The sequence below is a fragment of the Betta splendens genome, chromosome 3 (assembly GCF_900634795.4).
Source record: "Betta splendens chromosome 3, fBetSpl5.4, whole genome shotgun sequence".
NCBI classification, from domain to species: domain Eukaryota; kingdom Metazoa; phylum Chordata; class Actinopteri; order Anabantiformes; family Osphronemidae; genus Betta; species Betta splendens.
The window spans coordinates 18,006,184-18,019,954 of record NC_040883.2 but is presented as its reverse complement, the minus strand read 5'-3'; positions in this window follow the sequence as shown (position 1 = coordinate 18,019,954).

Here is a 13,771-nt window from a genome sequence, read left to right as displayed (position 1 = left end):
GGCCTACATGCTTTCCGAGTACATGGTAATTATATTACTGCGATTGCTAACTCACTCTCGCTGAATTGGCTTCAGTGCAGTACAAGGATCTAAGTGAATTGTAATTTGCATAGAAATGTTATGTCACATTCATATTTCATCTCTGTCTAGATTCCAGAAAGATTGCAGCCATTCATGGATTGTCTTCACACAACCCCCGAAATCCATCAGCGTTTTGAGAGAATACACTGATCAACCCACACAGGAGCGTTATCTGATTAGTTGGAAGCACACCCGGCTCCATATTTTACAGATGTTACATTATTGAGTTCTTTTCACGATTTTCTCTGGCTCAAAGAACACCGCCTGCTTATTGACCTGTTTATTTTAAAAAGTCATATTTAACGTGAATCTAGTGGTTTTATTTAAAATTACTACAAGATAGTCTATTGTGTTAGCGGACAAGAGGCTATTGACGTTTCCTTTTCACGTTCACTTGATGTTTGCTATCTGGATGAGCAATGAGACTAATTTCAATTCAGGACAAACGGAGCAATCATACATTTTAATAAACGATTCTGTCAAACGCATGGTTTGAGAAGAATGCCTTTGAAACTGTAGATATGCATCAAGGGAAAATATGACTAAGCCAGAAGCCTAAGCCAGTGTTGCTGAAACAGGAAAAATACCCTGTCAGTAATTTCGAATGTGAACAGTTTGTTAGAATCCAAAACCGATGGCAGCAGAATAATTATTTTTGACAAGTCGATTGATAGACTGTTGAGCTGTTGACAAATTGCAATAACAAAATCCTGTTTCTGTCAGCCACTTCTGCGCATTGCCATTTCCTCTTATATGAATAGAACGTTTTTAACATGTGCATTGACACATGAATTGATACAGTCTGTCATTTACAATATTTTATATATCTCTGTTGAATTTAGAGTGCTGCCACGTGGCACTTTGATAAAGAGAGCCTGTGTTTTCTATTGGAACATCACTGTCATGGCTTTAAGCAAGAACAATGGTCTATGCCGTGGAACTACTGGACAGTGAAGAACAGTCGCACACCTCTGCAAAATCTTCCCACCCTCACTTTAGTTTCTAACACAACGTTTTACTCAGTAACAACGACTCCTGCTTCTATTTGTGTTCCCATATCAACCATGTGTTAACAACCAGGGGAGTTGCGTGAAGTGTTTCTTAAAACAGCAGCAAATCAGCACCACAACTTTGGATACAGTAGCAACACTTTTGAGTATTTTGCTCAATTATTGTTTGCAAAATGTACTGTTGGAGACTATTTGTGCCAGTGAATAAATGTCTTTGAGAAAACAAGCTCAAAATATATTTGTAGTAAGAGTAATGTTTTCATATTGCTCTTAATAATTGAATAAGTTTAGATATTTTAATTAAGTTTACATATTATAATAAAGTGTTAATTCGTAAAAAAAAATGTGTGCATAGCCCTACAGTACACTATACATGACCTGAATATGATTTTGTTAGACATACTGTATTTATAAAGAATTCACAAACTTACTGTTGGATGCCAAATAGTTTGTGACCAGCATTATGAAGTATAAAGATTTGATTCTGTGTGAGTGTGATATATTCAGAATAAGTCTCAGTGCACAGTTGAGACCTTCTATTGTATTTAGACCTATTCAGACCTGTTGAGTCATGAGTCTCTAAACAGTAGCCGGGCCCTTTAAAACAAACTGCACTTCCTTTACGTACTGTAGCAGAAATTAGATTTCAAGAATTCAGCCTCGCCTTCACAGGATTCAGAAGACAACAATTCTTTTATTTCCTTTCTTTATCCTTTGCACTTTCTGCATTACTTCAGAAAGCAACAGATCCTTAAATGTATGCATCTCAACAAAGGCTTTGTTAAACGTGCGTACAGTAAGAAGTTAAGCGGACCACGAAACAGCGGAACACGTCTAAATGCTACTGAAATGCTTCAGTAAAATAACATCAACACTGGATATCAAAGTGTTCCCATAATGAGGCCCTGAGAGCCCCCAAAGGGACAATTAGGAGCAATGAGAGAGTTCTGCTGACACTGCTGATCTGTAGAATAATTAACACCTCTGCCCTTTGTGTCGTCCCAGAGGAGAGACCTTCAGTCTGCTGGAAACTTCTACCCCACTGCAATAAGCACACAAACAGGCGCCCAGCGTTCAACAACAGACACGTTTCAGTCATGCAAAATGCTCAGACCTCGCAGATGTTCGTGTTGCTGCTTTGTTAACTTAAAATCATATTTGTTTCAGCAATTTAAGGGCTGAGGAGCATCAATGTTACAAAGCGTCGCCATGTTTTTTTCAGCTGCTCCTCTCAAACGTCTCTATTTTAATCAATCCAGCTGTCTACACAGGCGGCGGAACAGTGCTTTTTTCTCCCCTGTCTTCCACATCTGCTACAGCCGCAGATAACAGAAACCAATTTTTTGTAATCACTGAACAATTCACCCGCATTGCTTCGGTCGGTTCAATTAGGTTTTGTACTTTCTAATCAATACAGAAAATGTCTAAAGATCTCGAGGGGTCCAAGTTCAGACTCCATCCCCGTCTGTAGACTCTCCGCCTCCATTGCAGCCAGTCCGCGCTGACTTCATTCCCCAGGCTCTACTGGGCTTCTCTGCCTATGACGTTGTATTTGCCAACAGTGTAATGAAGAACATTTCCGAGACCTTTAAATGTAGCTTTTCTATTCAAAGGAGTGGAAGCCATTTCAACATGTCAGGTAATTGAAAAATCACAAACACGTCTTGCCTGTAGCAATCAGTTGCCACTTTCTGCAAAATTAACTTAAGAACAAAATGCATACTGTAAATGTAATATATTTCCAACCAGCATTTATGAGATTTACGCAGTATTCAATTCTATTTCTAGCTCTTTTCTGGTCAAGATAAACTCACGCAGAAAGTGCTGATTTTTTAAACACTAATTTGATTTCCTCTGTTTTAAAAGTAATAAATGCTTGTTGTTGTAACTTACAGGATATATATTTGTTGACAGCTGATGAAAAATGATTGTGGGCAAAACATGTCTTACATGTACTTCTGTTGTAGTAAACAGACATTACTGTCAGAAATACTCATCCCAACACACATTTGTCACAAGGCAGAATTTGTCCATTATTAGGTTTTCTTTTCCGGACATGTGGAGGAAATACATGTATTAAAACAAATCTTTGCCACCGAATAGAGGCAGGATTCATTTGAGAGCTTTGAAAGTAAAAGGGAGTCTTCTCTTTGAGTAATAGTTAGTGTCAGCCACAAGAAAAGGCCAGAGTAGTATGATAATGTGCATAACAGAATGGAACAGCCCCTGTTCCCTCAGGTACTCAGTGACTCCTTGTCAGTTTAACAAATTATATTTCCATTATTTTCCTTTCATTCCACGTATTAGAATGGCTGGAAAATTAATGAGGAATTTACCTGCAATACAAATTTGATCGCCCGCCTCCCCTCTCTCTAATCACATTCCACTTGAAGGACAGAGTGAGAAGCAGAGGAGACAGAAGAGAGATATGCAGAAACAGGGTGTGTGTTGGTAAGTCGGGTGCAAAGGGAAAAGTTGTGAGGTGAGCTAAGAGGACCCTTGGCAGCAGCTTTAAGAGTCATAGATAAAAGTGAGGAGGTAATGTGACGAGGCTGAGCAGGTGAGGAGCGCCGAGATCAGCCTAGAGGAGCGATAATTACACAGAAGCACAGGGATTACCATGATTCTAGATGAAGTGGAAAAGCCATGCAAAGCATATTATTATGATGAGAGGAAGTAGAACTAGATCTGTATATAATTTATCCTCTGTGGCAGCACGAGAGGAGAGGATTGAAGAACTTATTTATCCCTGGAGGAGTTCAAGGTATTTAGGCCTAAATAACAACCAGGGAGACATCAAAGGGTGTCAACCCACAGAAAGAGCGGCAACCTTGCCAAATATCATGATTGCCGCAAGATTGGTAAACAGATCTAATAAACGGCTTGATCACTCATCCTATAAGTGCTTTTTTGGTGCTATGAAAAATAGATAGAGATATAATTACTATTTATTCTGCATTGAAGGCTATGCATACTAATCCCTTCCAGTTGCACACAGAATTTAATGTGCAATCAGAAAATATGTACAGGAGCGCATATGTAATACAGTACAGTGTGTTAAAATATTAATGTGAGGTTCAGCTCAGGGTCCTGGCATGTGTTTATTTTTTTCATATTATAGAGAGAAGGCTAAGAAGCTAACATGATATAATACGCTGGAATACAACACGCCGCTGTTACCGACACAGTAGTTGTCTGCAGTAGATAGTGGATCATTAATGTCCCTTTACACATTTCTGCCAGCTGTGTTTCTGTCAGCATGTAATTAGACGTAGTAGGTGGGCAAATTAGCCTCAGAGGAGGTTATTCTGTTCATGCCCTGCGATGATGGAGCGCAGACTCGCAGCACGCGGGATGGAGACTTTCCCCATACCTACATTGGCGAGGGTGATATAGACCCGATTATGATAATCACAGAGAAATTTAATATGATCTGACCTCTGGAGTCGCAAATCTCCATCTCTCATCTCACTTTAATGATACATACGGTAATATCAGCCCGTTTGAATTCACGTTGCAACAAAGGGATATTAAACAGTAAAACAGCGTACGCTGATAATGTTCAACGTACAGCGAATTCATGGAGCTTCTGCGTTTCCTGACTTCTCCTCGGCATCGACACACGCAGTAATAGAGGGCAGATGAATGTGCGGTGGGAGAGGACAGAAGCAATTAAAACACCTACATAATTTGAGTTTGTGTTAGGCTAAAAACGTGCTTGAACCGTGTTGGTACTTACATAATTGAGATGGTCCATACTGGATACCGCCTAAGGTACAAATTGCACCGATGAGAGGCACAATCTACAAAAACAATGCTGTGAAAAGAATGAGAGTGGCGGTGGTGATGACTTTAAGCTCCATTTGTTCACAGTTTTCTTTGTTCGGTGTGCGAAGCATCCCTAAAACCACCCCGTGCTGTGTATATTCACCATCCCAACAGGATACATTGTCGTGATTTTGCAGACACCCTCCTTCCTCTGACCTTTATCCTGGCTGTACCACCAGGCCATCATTTTCCTCCCCTTCACAAGAAAAAGCAGACGTTAGGGGACAGATTTGTGCGGCAGATTGTGGATGAGTCATCTCAATGTCCTGCAGGCTGACAGGACATCTCAGAGTTGTCAGGGTAGCAGGGTGGTGCTTTCATGCCAAAGTTGATTGGACCCAGTGAGACGCCGATGAAGTCTGGTGGTTTGAACTGCTGAGTCTCCACCAAGTGACTCACTGTGTTTTTTTTTTTTATTGTTACAATGGTGATAAACAAGTGGGAAATCCCTGAGTATGGATGCAAAGGAGGAGCTATTCTCCATTAACTGAACCACGACTCAAGGTCAAGTTCAGGAGTAAAGCAGCGTAGCTTTAGCTTTAATGTTGCACACAAACAAACACAAAGCCGCTTCCAATGATCTTTGAAAGTCATGACTTCAAAGTGTGGCTGACTCATCCTAGTGGTCTCGCTCCATGTCAGAGTTGTCTGCACTGGTACTGCACCAATCAACAGGATTTTTCCTGACAGCGATTGCCAATTTTATTTTAATGAGACGGGCGGGTTAATTTCCTCTGCTGTGCTGTTCTCCCAGTCTCACAACGAAACATTAACCTGTTCTGCCAACACAAGTGTCGAGAGAGTGTTTTCACAGTTGGCACAGCAGATTTCAGACACAGCAGACCTTCCATCACTGGAAACTTTTCTGTTGAACTCCAGTAAATCAGTGTGTGTTCACTGTGGCAGCGGTGGTGTTCCATTTTCATGTGCTAACTGTTTGAGAAGCCTTTCAGTTTGGTTTTGACTACGTGGTTCAAGAAAAACTTCCACAAAATCTTAAAATGAATGTGAAAAAATGAATGTTTGAGGATCCAGCAGTTCTCACCAGTACTCGGTACTCACTAGTACTGTAAATACATAAGGAGGTAAGTAAATAGCCTAGTAATTAGTATTTTCGCTTGTATGAAACCAGTTAATTCAAAAGTACAACAGATCTCTAGAGCTTAAGGCTCCTTGAGACACTCACTAACTGGGACTATGTGAATCTGAAAAAAGCATTGTAATTTCAGAGAGTATTGTTTTATTCATGATGGACTAACTGCTGACAGTGACAAAAGTATAAACTTGTTTTAGAAATGAAATTCATGCTGGGATATAGAGGGACTATTATGTATTGCAAATTAGTATTTGAAGTATGCACTACAGAAGCTGGAGAGCATCAAGCATTGTATAACGTTCACCAGCGTGCAGTTGATCTAAACACAGGTTTGACATCACAGGCATGACGGGTTACGTTTCAACAAAAGCTCCGTGACATCAGAGTTTGTTCAAATTTTAATGCCCCAAAAGTGTCACCAAAGTCCTGAAATCTCCATCCTAAACGGAGCTTGTGAGGAGGATAAATCGGCTTTCATTTTTCATCCTCTGTCTCGTCTAGGCGCGCAAACTATCCTCCATACGCTAAGGTATTTGCCAATAAAGACAGAAATTTGATATCTTAAGATAACAGGAATGATATTACCCAGAAGCCATAACTGAGTCCTGTCAGCGAGGAGACGGAGTGAGTGATTGCCCCCAGTTATGCAAGAGCTGATCTATCCCATTAGGCTCTGGTGTAGGCGCGGGCCCAGAGCTCGTGCCACTGAGGCTCACTAGCAGTTATTGCCTGACATGAAAATTCTTCTTCAAGCGTAAAGTGTCAGAAAGTAGGATTGATGCTTGGGCTCATTATTGCTTCTGCATTTTGGGATGAGAAAGGTAATATTAGGTTGAAAAAAAGAAATCACAAAGCTACATGACTGATATATGTATGGACACAGTGCCAACTGAGAGCATCAGAGTAGACCTAAATAAAGTAGAGTAAATATCCATACGAATGATCAAAACATTTAATATATAATAAAAACAGGATTACTAAAGGAAAAGAAGTCTTATTTGATTTCAGCTATAAGAGAGAGACAAACAACTTTAGGGGCTTTACACACACACACACACACACACACACACACACACACACACACACACACACACACACACACACACACACACACACACACACACACACACACACACTCCAACCTGGCACATATTACATCAATATAAACGACTGCTGGTTGTTGGGAACTCTCAGAAGTGTTATGACAAATTTATCTACTTGATGCGGCGCATCCTCTGTGGCCGTATTTTACAGGGCACAGTTTTACTACAGCGCTATAACAGCGTTGCTGCTGCTGGTGTCTGTTGCACCAAAAACAATACAGCATTTTACATAGAGATCTAGGGCAGCACGCAAAAGATCTTCAGAGGGGGAAATTATATTTACACTGACCAGAAGCATCATAGTGCAGACAGGAAAATGTCAGCTGATTTAATTTCAGCCAGGCCCACATGCATGTGGACGGAGGTAAGCACAGTCATCTCAGGATTGCTTTTGTTGCCATCGTGGGTCACTGTAATGCGCCGGGAGCAGACATCTGCCGCAGACATCTTCAGCTGTTGCCAAATCGCACTGAGACAATTTGGATGGCGAGATAGACTTCCTGGCAGGAGGATGCGCGTGTGACCCTTTAAGCAACTGAGCTCAGACGAGGGTCCAGACTCGCCTGCGAACGCAACACAGGACTTTCTCAAACGAGGAGGGGAGCTTGATGAAACACTCTGACACGGCATTTACTGATTTACTGGAGTCTGGATTTACATTGTGGACGATGGCGTTTCCCCCCACAGCTCGTCCGCAGACCCGGCTACGCTGTGAGAATGAGCCACACACTCTGGAGTTGCAGAAGCCACTTTTCAAGCTGCAGATAACATTGTTCAATTTAACAAGCGGCATATGAATCGTTTCACATTCATTTGTGGGAACTGTCCTTGACAATACAGATTTCTGATATAAAATATTGAAGTGCCCTCAAGTAAAGCCAGTGACGACTCCTCAGCTGCGTCCCAGCGCTAGCCAGCAGCACCAGTTGAAACCAGTTCACCAGCTGGGTGCCTCAAAGACTCCCTGATCAACTGGCTGCACACGGAATGCACACTGTGAATGCCAGAGCTTGAACTATTTAATTATTCAAAATAACGATTTCTACTAGGAGCCGTGTTAAACTAAGTTTTGTGTTTGTCCCAGAGTATATTTGAGGTTTAAGTGCTTTCATGCGTGTCAGTCTGAGGCTTCAAAATGTTACTGAACAACTACTATCTCAAAAATGTATTGATCAGTATTCTCTGAACAGAACATGTTCCGTACCACAGTAAAGTCTAAACCACAGTTTTCACACCGTGTGTTCATTGTCAAATAAAATAGTTTCAATCTTGGTCAGTTTAACAGCAAACATGTATTTGAGGAGAATTTATGTGGAACACAGTCCAATATTACTTTTCAAAATGTCACTAATATTGAGCACAGATCAATGGGTTAAGGCGTTGTGGCGTGCTGTCCTCAGGCCTGCGGCGGGGTCAAAGGGCAGGGCATAGCATCCCACTCATCGGCCACATCCTCGGCTAATTCCTGTAGACTCGGAGAAATATTGCCCGTCTAAATAGCAATAAAAAGAGGATTGTGTCGGAAAGCAAAACGATTCCTATTTCAGTGTGCATCCAGTAGCGTACCAGAACTCCATATGCTCTGTCTGAGGGTCTGTTCAGGGGGCAGCTGGACTTGCATTTTTGTTTCTGAAGATCCTGTGGGTGAAGCAAGACCTGGATGGATGAGTGCCTTAATGCAGAGCAACACAATTATTTATTAGGATGCAGAACAGACAGAGAATACGACTCCTACGGTTGAGCCCAGACAGAGAACATAAGACTCCAGGGTCAAACCTCAGAGGTGCCTGGACCTTAATGAAAATGTGACCTGCATACAGAGCCTGGCAAGACCTTCCCACATGCTTATTAAATTCCTAATTAGTTTAAAAGATGTTGGGATGAGTCTCCCAATTCTCAGCTCAAAGCTAATAATAACTGGTGAGCTATAAATGTTAACACCGTGGAGCTATGACAAAACAGTTTCACATCATGTGTAATTAATTTGACCTCATACATTATTTTGTTAACACATGAACATAATTAATGCCTTTTCTGACAATATGTAAAGTGTCCTAAATATTTGAACAGATTCTTGTAATTTGAGGTGACAATTATTTTACAGTATCTCTGTATTAACATCTCATCAGCATGACTTTATATTTTTATTCAGGTTTTGCTTCACTCATCTGCCCCACAGGTAAACGTATAAATACACTCCCGTTTTTTAAATCATAACATCACAGCACTGACGTGGCTTTAAACGCCGTTGGATCCGCTGGTTGTCAGCTGGAGAAAGACGACAAAAGCAGATGGGAGGTGGAAGGAAGCCCCAGGGGAAAGGCCTTATGTCTCAGTTTCACTGTGACAATGGAGCACGTGTGGCTGCTATCGTCGCTATTGTTCGCTTGCACCAGCGTGCATCAGCTGACCAGAAACTACAGCACATCCTGTCCCGGAGCTATTGATCTCGACTTACAGGGCCTCAAATTATTTTAACGGATAAAGTGGTTTCCTTGACAATCCTCTGCTGTGAGAGGGGCCCCGATGCCCCCAGCAGCTGCCGGTTGCATCATTCAAACACGCACAGGAAAGTGAGACTTGCCTTTCGACCAATCGCATTATGTTGTTTTAATAGTGTTTACCTGTGCTGACCAATCAAATGTCTGATTATTAATTTAGGGGTCTCCTTTAAAGAATTTGATCTATTAATAAAAAATGAAATTCTACAGATGCGTTACATTAATAATTAACCCAAAATACAATTTTTTTAATTTACTAATAACCATGATATAGATATGATATTGATTAGACACAGTAGCTTTAATTAGAATATAACTAATACTTATGCGGTTCAGAATGAGTCACGTTAACATATACAGCAAAATATACAATTATTAAGTAGGATCACTTCAGACTAGTAACAGCTAGGCACTTTGGTCAAGGCTGCCTGTTTGTCTTGTTTGGCAGTGGTCAGGTCTGTCAGTTGTAAATGTATGGGCTGTTTCAATAGACAGGCAGCTTGGTTATAGAGCTATAAAAGCAGCTTTGGTATCGAGGATGCTGATAAAAGGAGTCTGAAATCTGAATGAGAGGGGTTGGACGGAGGCACGGCTTTCTATTGTTGGCCATCTGTAAGTGCCTCACACACACACACACACACACACACACACTGGGCACAGGCCAGGGTGGTGTCAATAGACTGACTGGGGGATGGGCAATTTCTACCGTTGAAAGTGATTATTTCCCTGTGGCTTTTTTAGTAGGGATTTAAAAAAGGGGGGTGGGGTGATAAAGAGTCATATAAAGAAGGGGAATGTTTTTCGATGGTGAAAGGGAAAGTCGTTGGGAATTAAACAGCTGTTTCCTGTTGTACAGTATTCCAATCATAACCAAAGTGCATCTTACAATTTAGATATACAGCACACCCTGAAAACTCTACACCCTCGAGATAAGGTTTGATCTATTTGTGCTTATTTTGTGGTGAAGACTGAGCCAAATACCACAATAACAATTAAAAAATGCTCTGGAAGCCAATTCAAGCAAAACATTGTACTGTATGTAGACCTTGAGCAATAGACAGCACTAGCGAGCTGCTCCTGGTTGTTGGCGAGTCCTGCTTGTGTGTGTGTGTGTGTGTGTGTGTGTGTGTGTGTGTGTGTGTGTGTGTGTGTGTGTGTGTGTGTGTGTGTGTGTGTGTGTGTGTGAAGAGAATCCACCCCTACTCACAGCACTGACAAGGTCGCACTCTCTTTCTAGTACCAATGCATAGGAGGTGTGTGAGTCAGGACCGTGGCAGCTGAGCCTCACTGACCTTACACAATCCGACAAGCAGGCAAATAATGAAGCTCCAGTGTGTCTGTATGTTTCTGTGTGTCTGCCTCCATACACGTGTCCATTCCCTGCCTGCAACATCAAAGCGCTGAAAGGTGACTTTCAAGTCCACAGTGGTAACCAAGTCACCTGATTGCACTAGCTTTTAGAATGAGCATCCAAAAGGGCGGCGGTGTGTCGGTCAGCAGATGTGCAGAATGGGCCTAATGCAATTTCTTGGAAACCAGGAAATAACCAGCCTTTTCTTTCACTTCCCATCAGAAACTGGAGAAATACATTTTCTCAATCTCGGTGCACTCTTCTCCGTGGGGACCTCACATGATGCAAAGAAGAATTGAAGACGTCTGGAGGGAAGGAGTGGCGGGGCGTGACGCCGGGGCAAAACGCCGGCTTCCCTTCGTCCTGGTTTCATCACATCAACACAGCGAGACTCTTTTTTTGGCGTCGCGTCCAGCGAGGAGCTGCTTTGGCTGCTCGCAATGAGGGCCGATTAGAACAGGGGGAACCTGTGAATGCGGCCGCCGGGCTGCGCTTTGTGCTGGCAGGTGAACAGAAGCTGTTGCTGCTACAAAGTGGATACGGCGAGACACAATTAATAATCAAAGCACCCCCTTTGGAGGTAATATCCCAAAGTGTAGAATGAATGAATTCATCTAAGATGTTATTTCTGCATCCTGCTAATGTCTCAAGGACATGTTCCCAATTAAATCTTTGTGAACAATTTAATCGCGATACATATAGAATCCGTAGCCAGTGTTCTAACACAGCTGTGAAGAAGAGAAAGGTCCATGGCCTAATTTTGTGCTTGCCAGCAGGAAGGATGGAAATATCTGAAAACTGACATGAAAGTAGTATTATATATAAATATGAAGCATTCTTTTCTTTCATTTGCCTCCATCTAGGCCCGCGTTGAAACAAAGGCCTGGCGGCATGGACGCATGCAGCGCGTTTGGGGTTTTTGCATGCTGGTGCGGCGCTGGTGCGGTGTTGGTGCGGCTCCGCGGCCTCAGCCAGCGAGGCCTCTGCTCCCTGAGGCACGAGGTGAGGCTGCAGCTGCTCCGCTCTCCGAGGGCCCCCGTTCTCAGGCGCGTTGCACTCCTGGCCACACCCTAATCAGTGGTGTCAGAGCCATTAGGAGCTGATTGAAAACACCTGCATGCATTATCGGCCATTATGTTAGCGCACTTGTGCCGAACGGCTCGCATCTGACGCCGCTTCAATACCTGTTATTATACAAATTTCTCAGCCGAAAATTCAGACGGCAAAGCAAACCAGGAGCGGCCCAGCAGATTTCAATGCCATTAGCTAGCCTGCTCAATAATCAGCTTCATTTGCTAAGAAAACAAACTGGGGCCAGATGGCGGGGCTGATGAGTGCTCATCGATCTGGGGTCCCGCTTGCATACTTGCTTAATTTTGGAAATGGAGGGGACGGCTTCTGACGGAGGGGGAGGAGGGGGGAGTGGGGGGCTGCGGGGCAGATGTGACTCCCCTCCTCTGTGCTGAGCACAACACTCAGTGTACGAGTGGCAGGCAACTGCAAGTTTGAAGCAGTACGTTCGCACCCACTACTGTACCTGCTGTAGGTGCATGTGTAAGTTCAAGAATCCAACGTTCAACCTACGGTCTCCGTCTCTGCCACTTTCACTTCTTCTGCTTAACCAGTGCATCCCTAAAATGTTCTAAGAGCAAACATAAAAAAAACCTGACTTTTTTTTTTCTAATAGAGGTTGTGTTTCATCAGGTAGCACTTATCTAAGGTCTGTAATATTACAGTAAAGGTCTTAATATTTTAATCTTTTCTTTTTCCTTCGCATTTTAATAGATACTGAAGATTTCAGTATTAAAAGTGAGCAGCAATTTCATCTGGATTTGACCCGAGTGACCCTCCTACTTAGGCTGAGATATTAGTCTCACATCCCTGTGAGAGAGCGAACAGGCAGCTTATTAAAAACAACCCTTCATTACCATAAGACATAGCGGAGCACTTGGCTTCCTAATATTTAGGAAGCTCCAGATGAATATCTAATCACGACCCAAAAGTTGTTTTGACCGGTGCCTCAGATTGCAGCGTTTGCCTCAAAGAGGGACGCTGGTGTGCATTTGCAGCTGTTGCTTTGGCCGAACAATTACTGTCTGTGTGAAATCTTGTTTAGTCACGCTGGGATTGTCTTTCATTGGCACGGACATCGCTGTTGAATATTTGCGCTTGTGCAAACAGATGGTATCAGGATCAGGGTGGCACACATTTAGGTAAAGTTGACAAAAACAGGAGAGTGGAATGTTGTGGAGACGCAGCAGAAGGAAATATTAACCTGCTAATTTGGCGTCTTTTGAAGAATGAAAAAAATTCTGTAGCAGATATTACGGATCTAATTTCGACCCTGCACTTTGACGAAAACCAACCGACCGGACGCACGTACGATCGGGACCCGTGTCGGTGTGTGACGGATGCATGAAGGCGAAAACAAACGCTGGGTGAATAACAATCGATCGCGAAACAATCTGACGCCAAGTGTCATTGAGAGGAGCTGGCGTTGGCTCTACAGGTAGCGAGAGACCATGAAACAGATTGAGCTGATTATGAAGCTGATTATGTTAGCGGGAAGACAAGCAGCACTGATAACAGGGGAGGTAGAGGCCTCGCCTGCTTGATGAGGGAACAGCTGATTTATTTGCTGGACATGGAGGCAGATGCAGATTTTACATTAACAAAGTCCGCTTATATAAACAGTTTGACTGTGGATCGAATGGGCCAAAACACATCCGCAACAAATTTATTGTTCCAGGTTATTATTATGTGAGACCTTCAGCATCACAGAATATTCTGACCTCATTGCA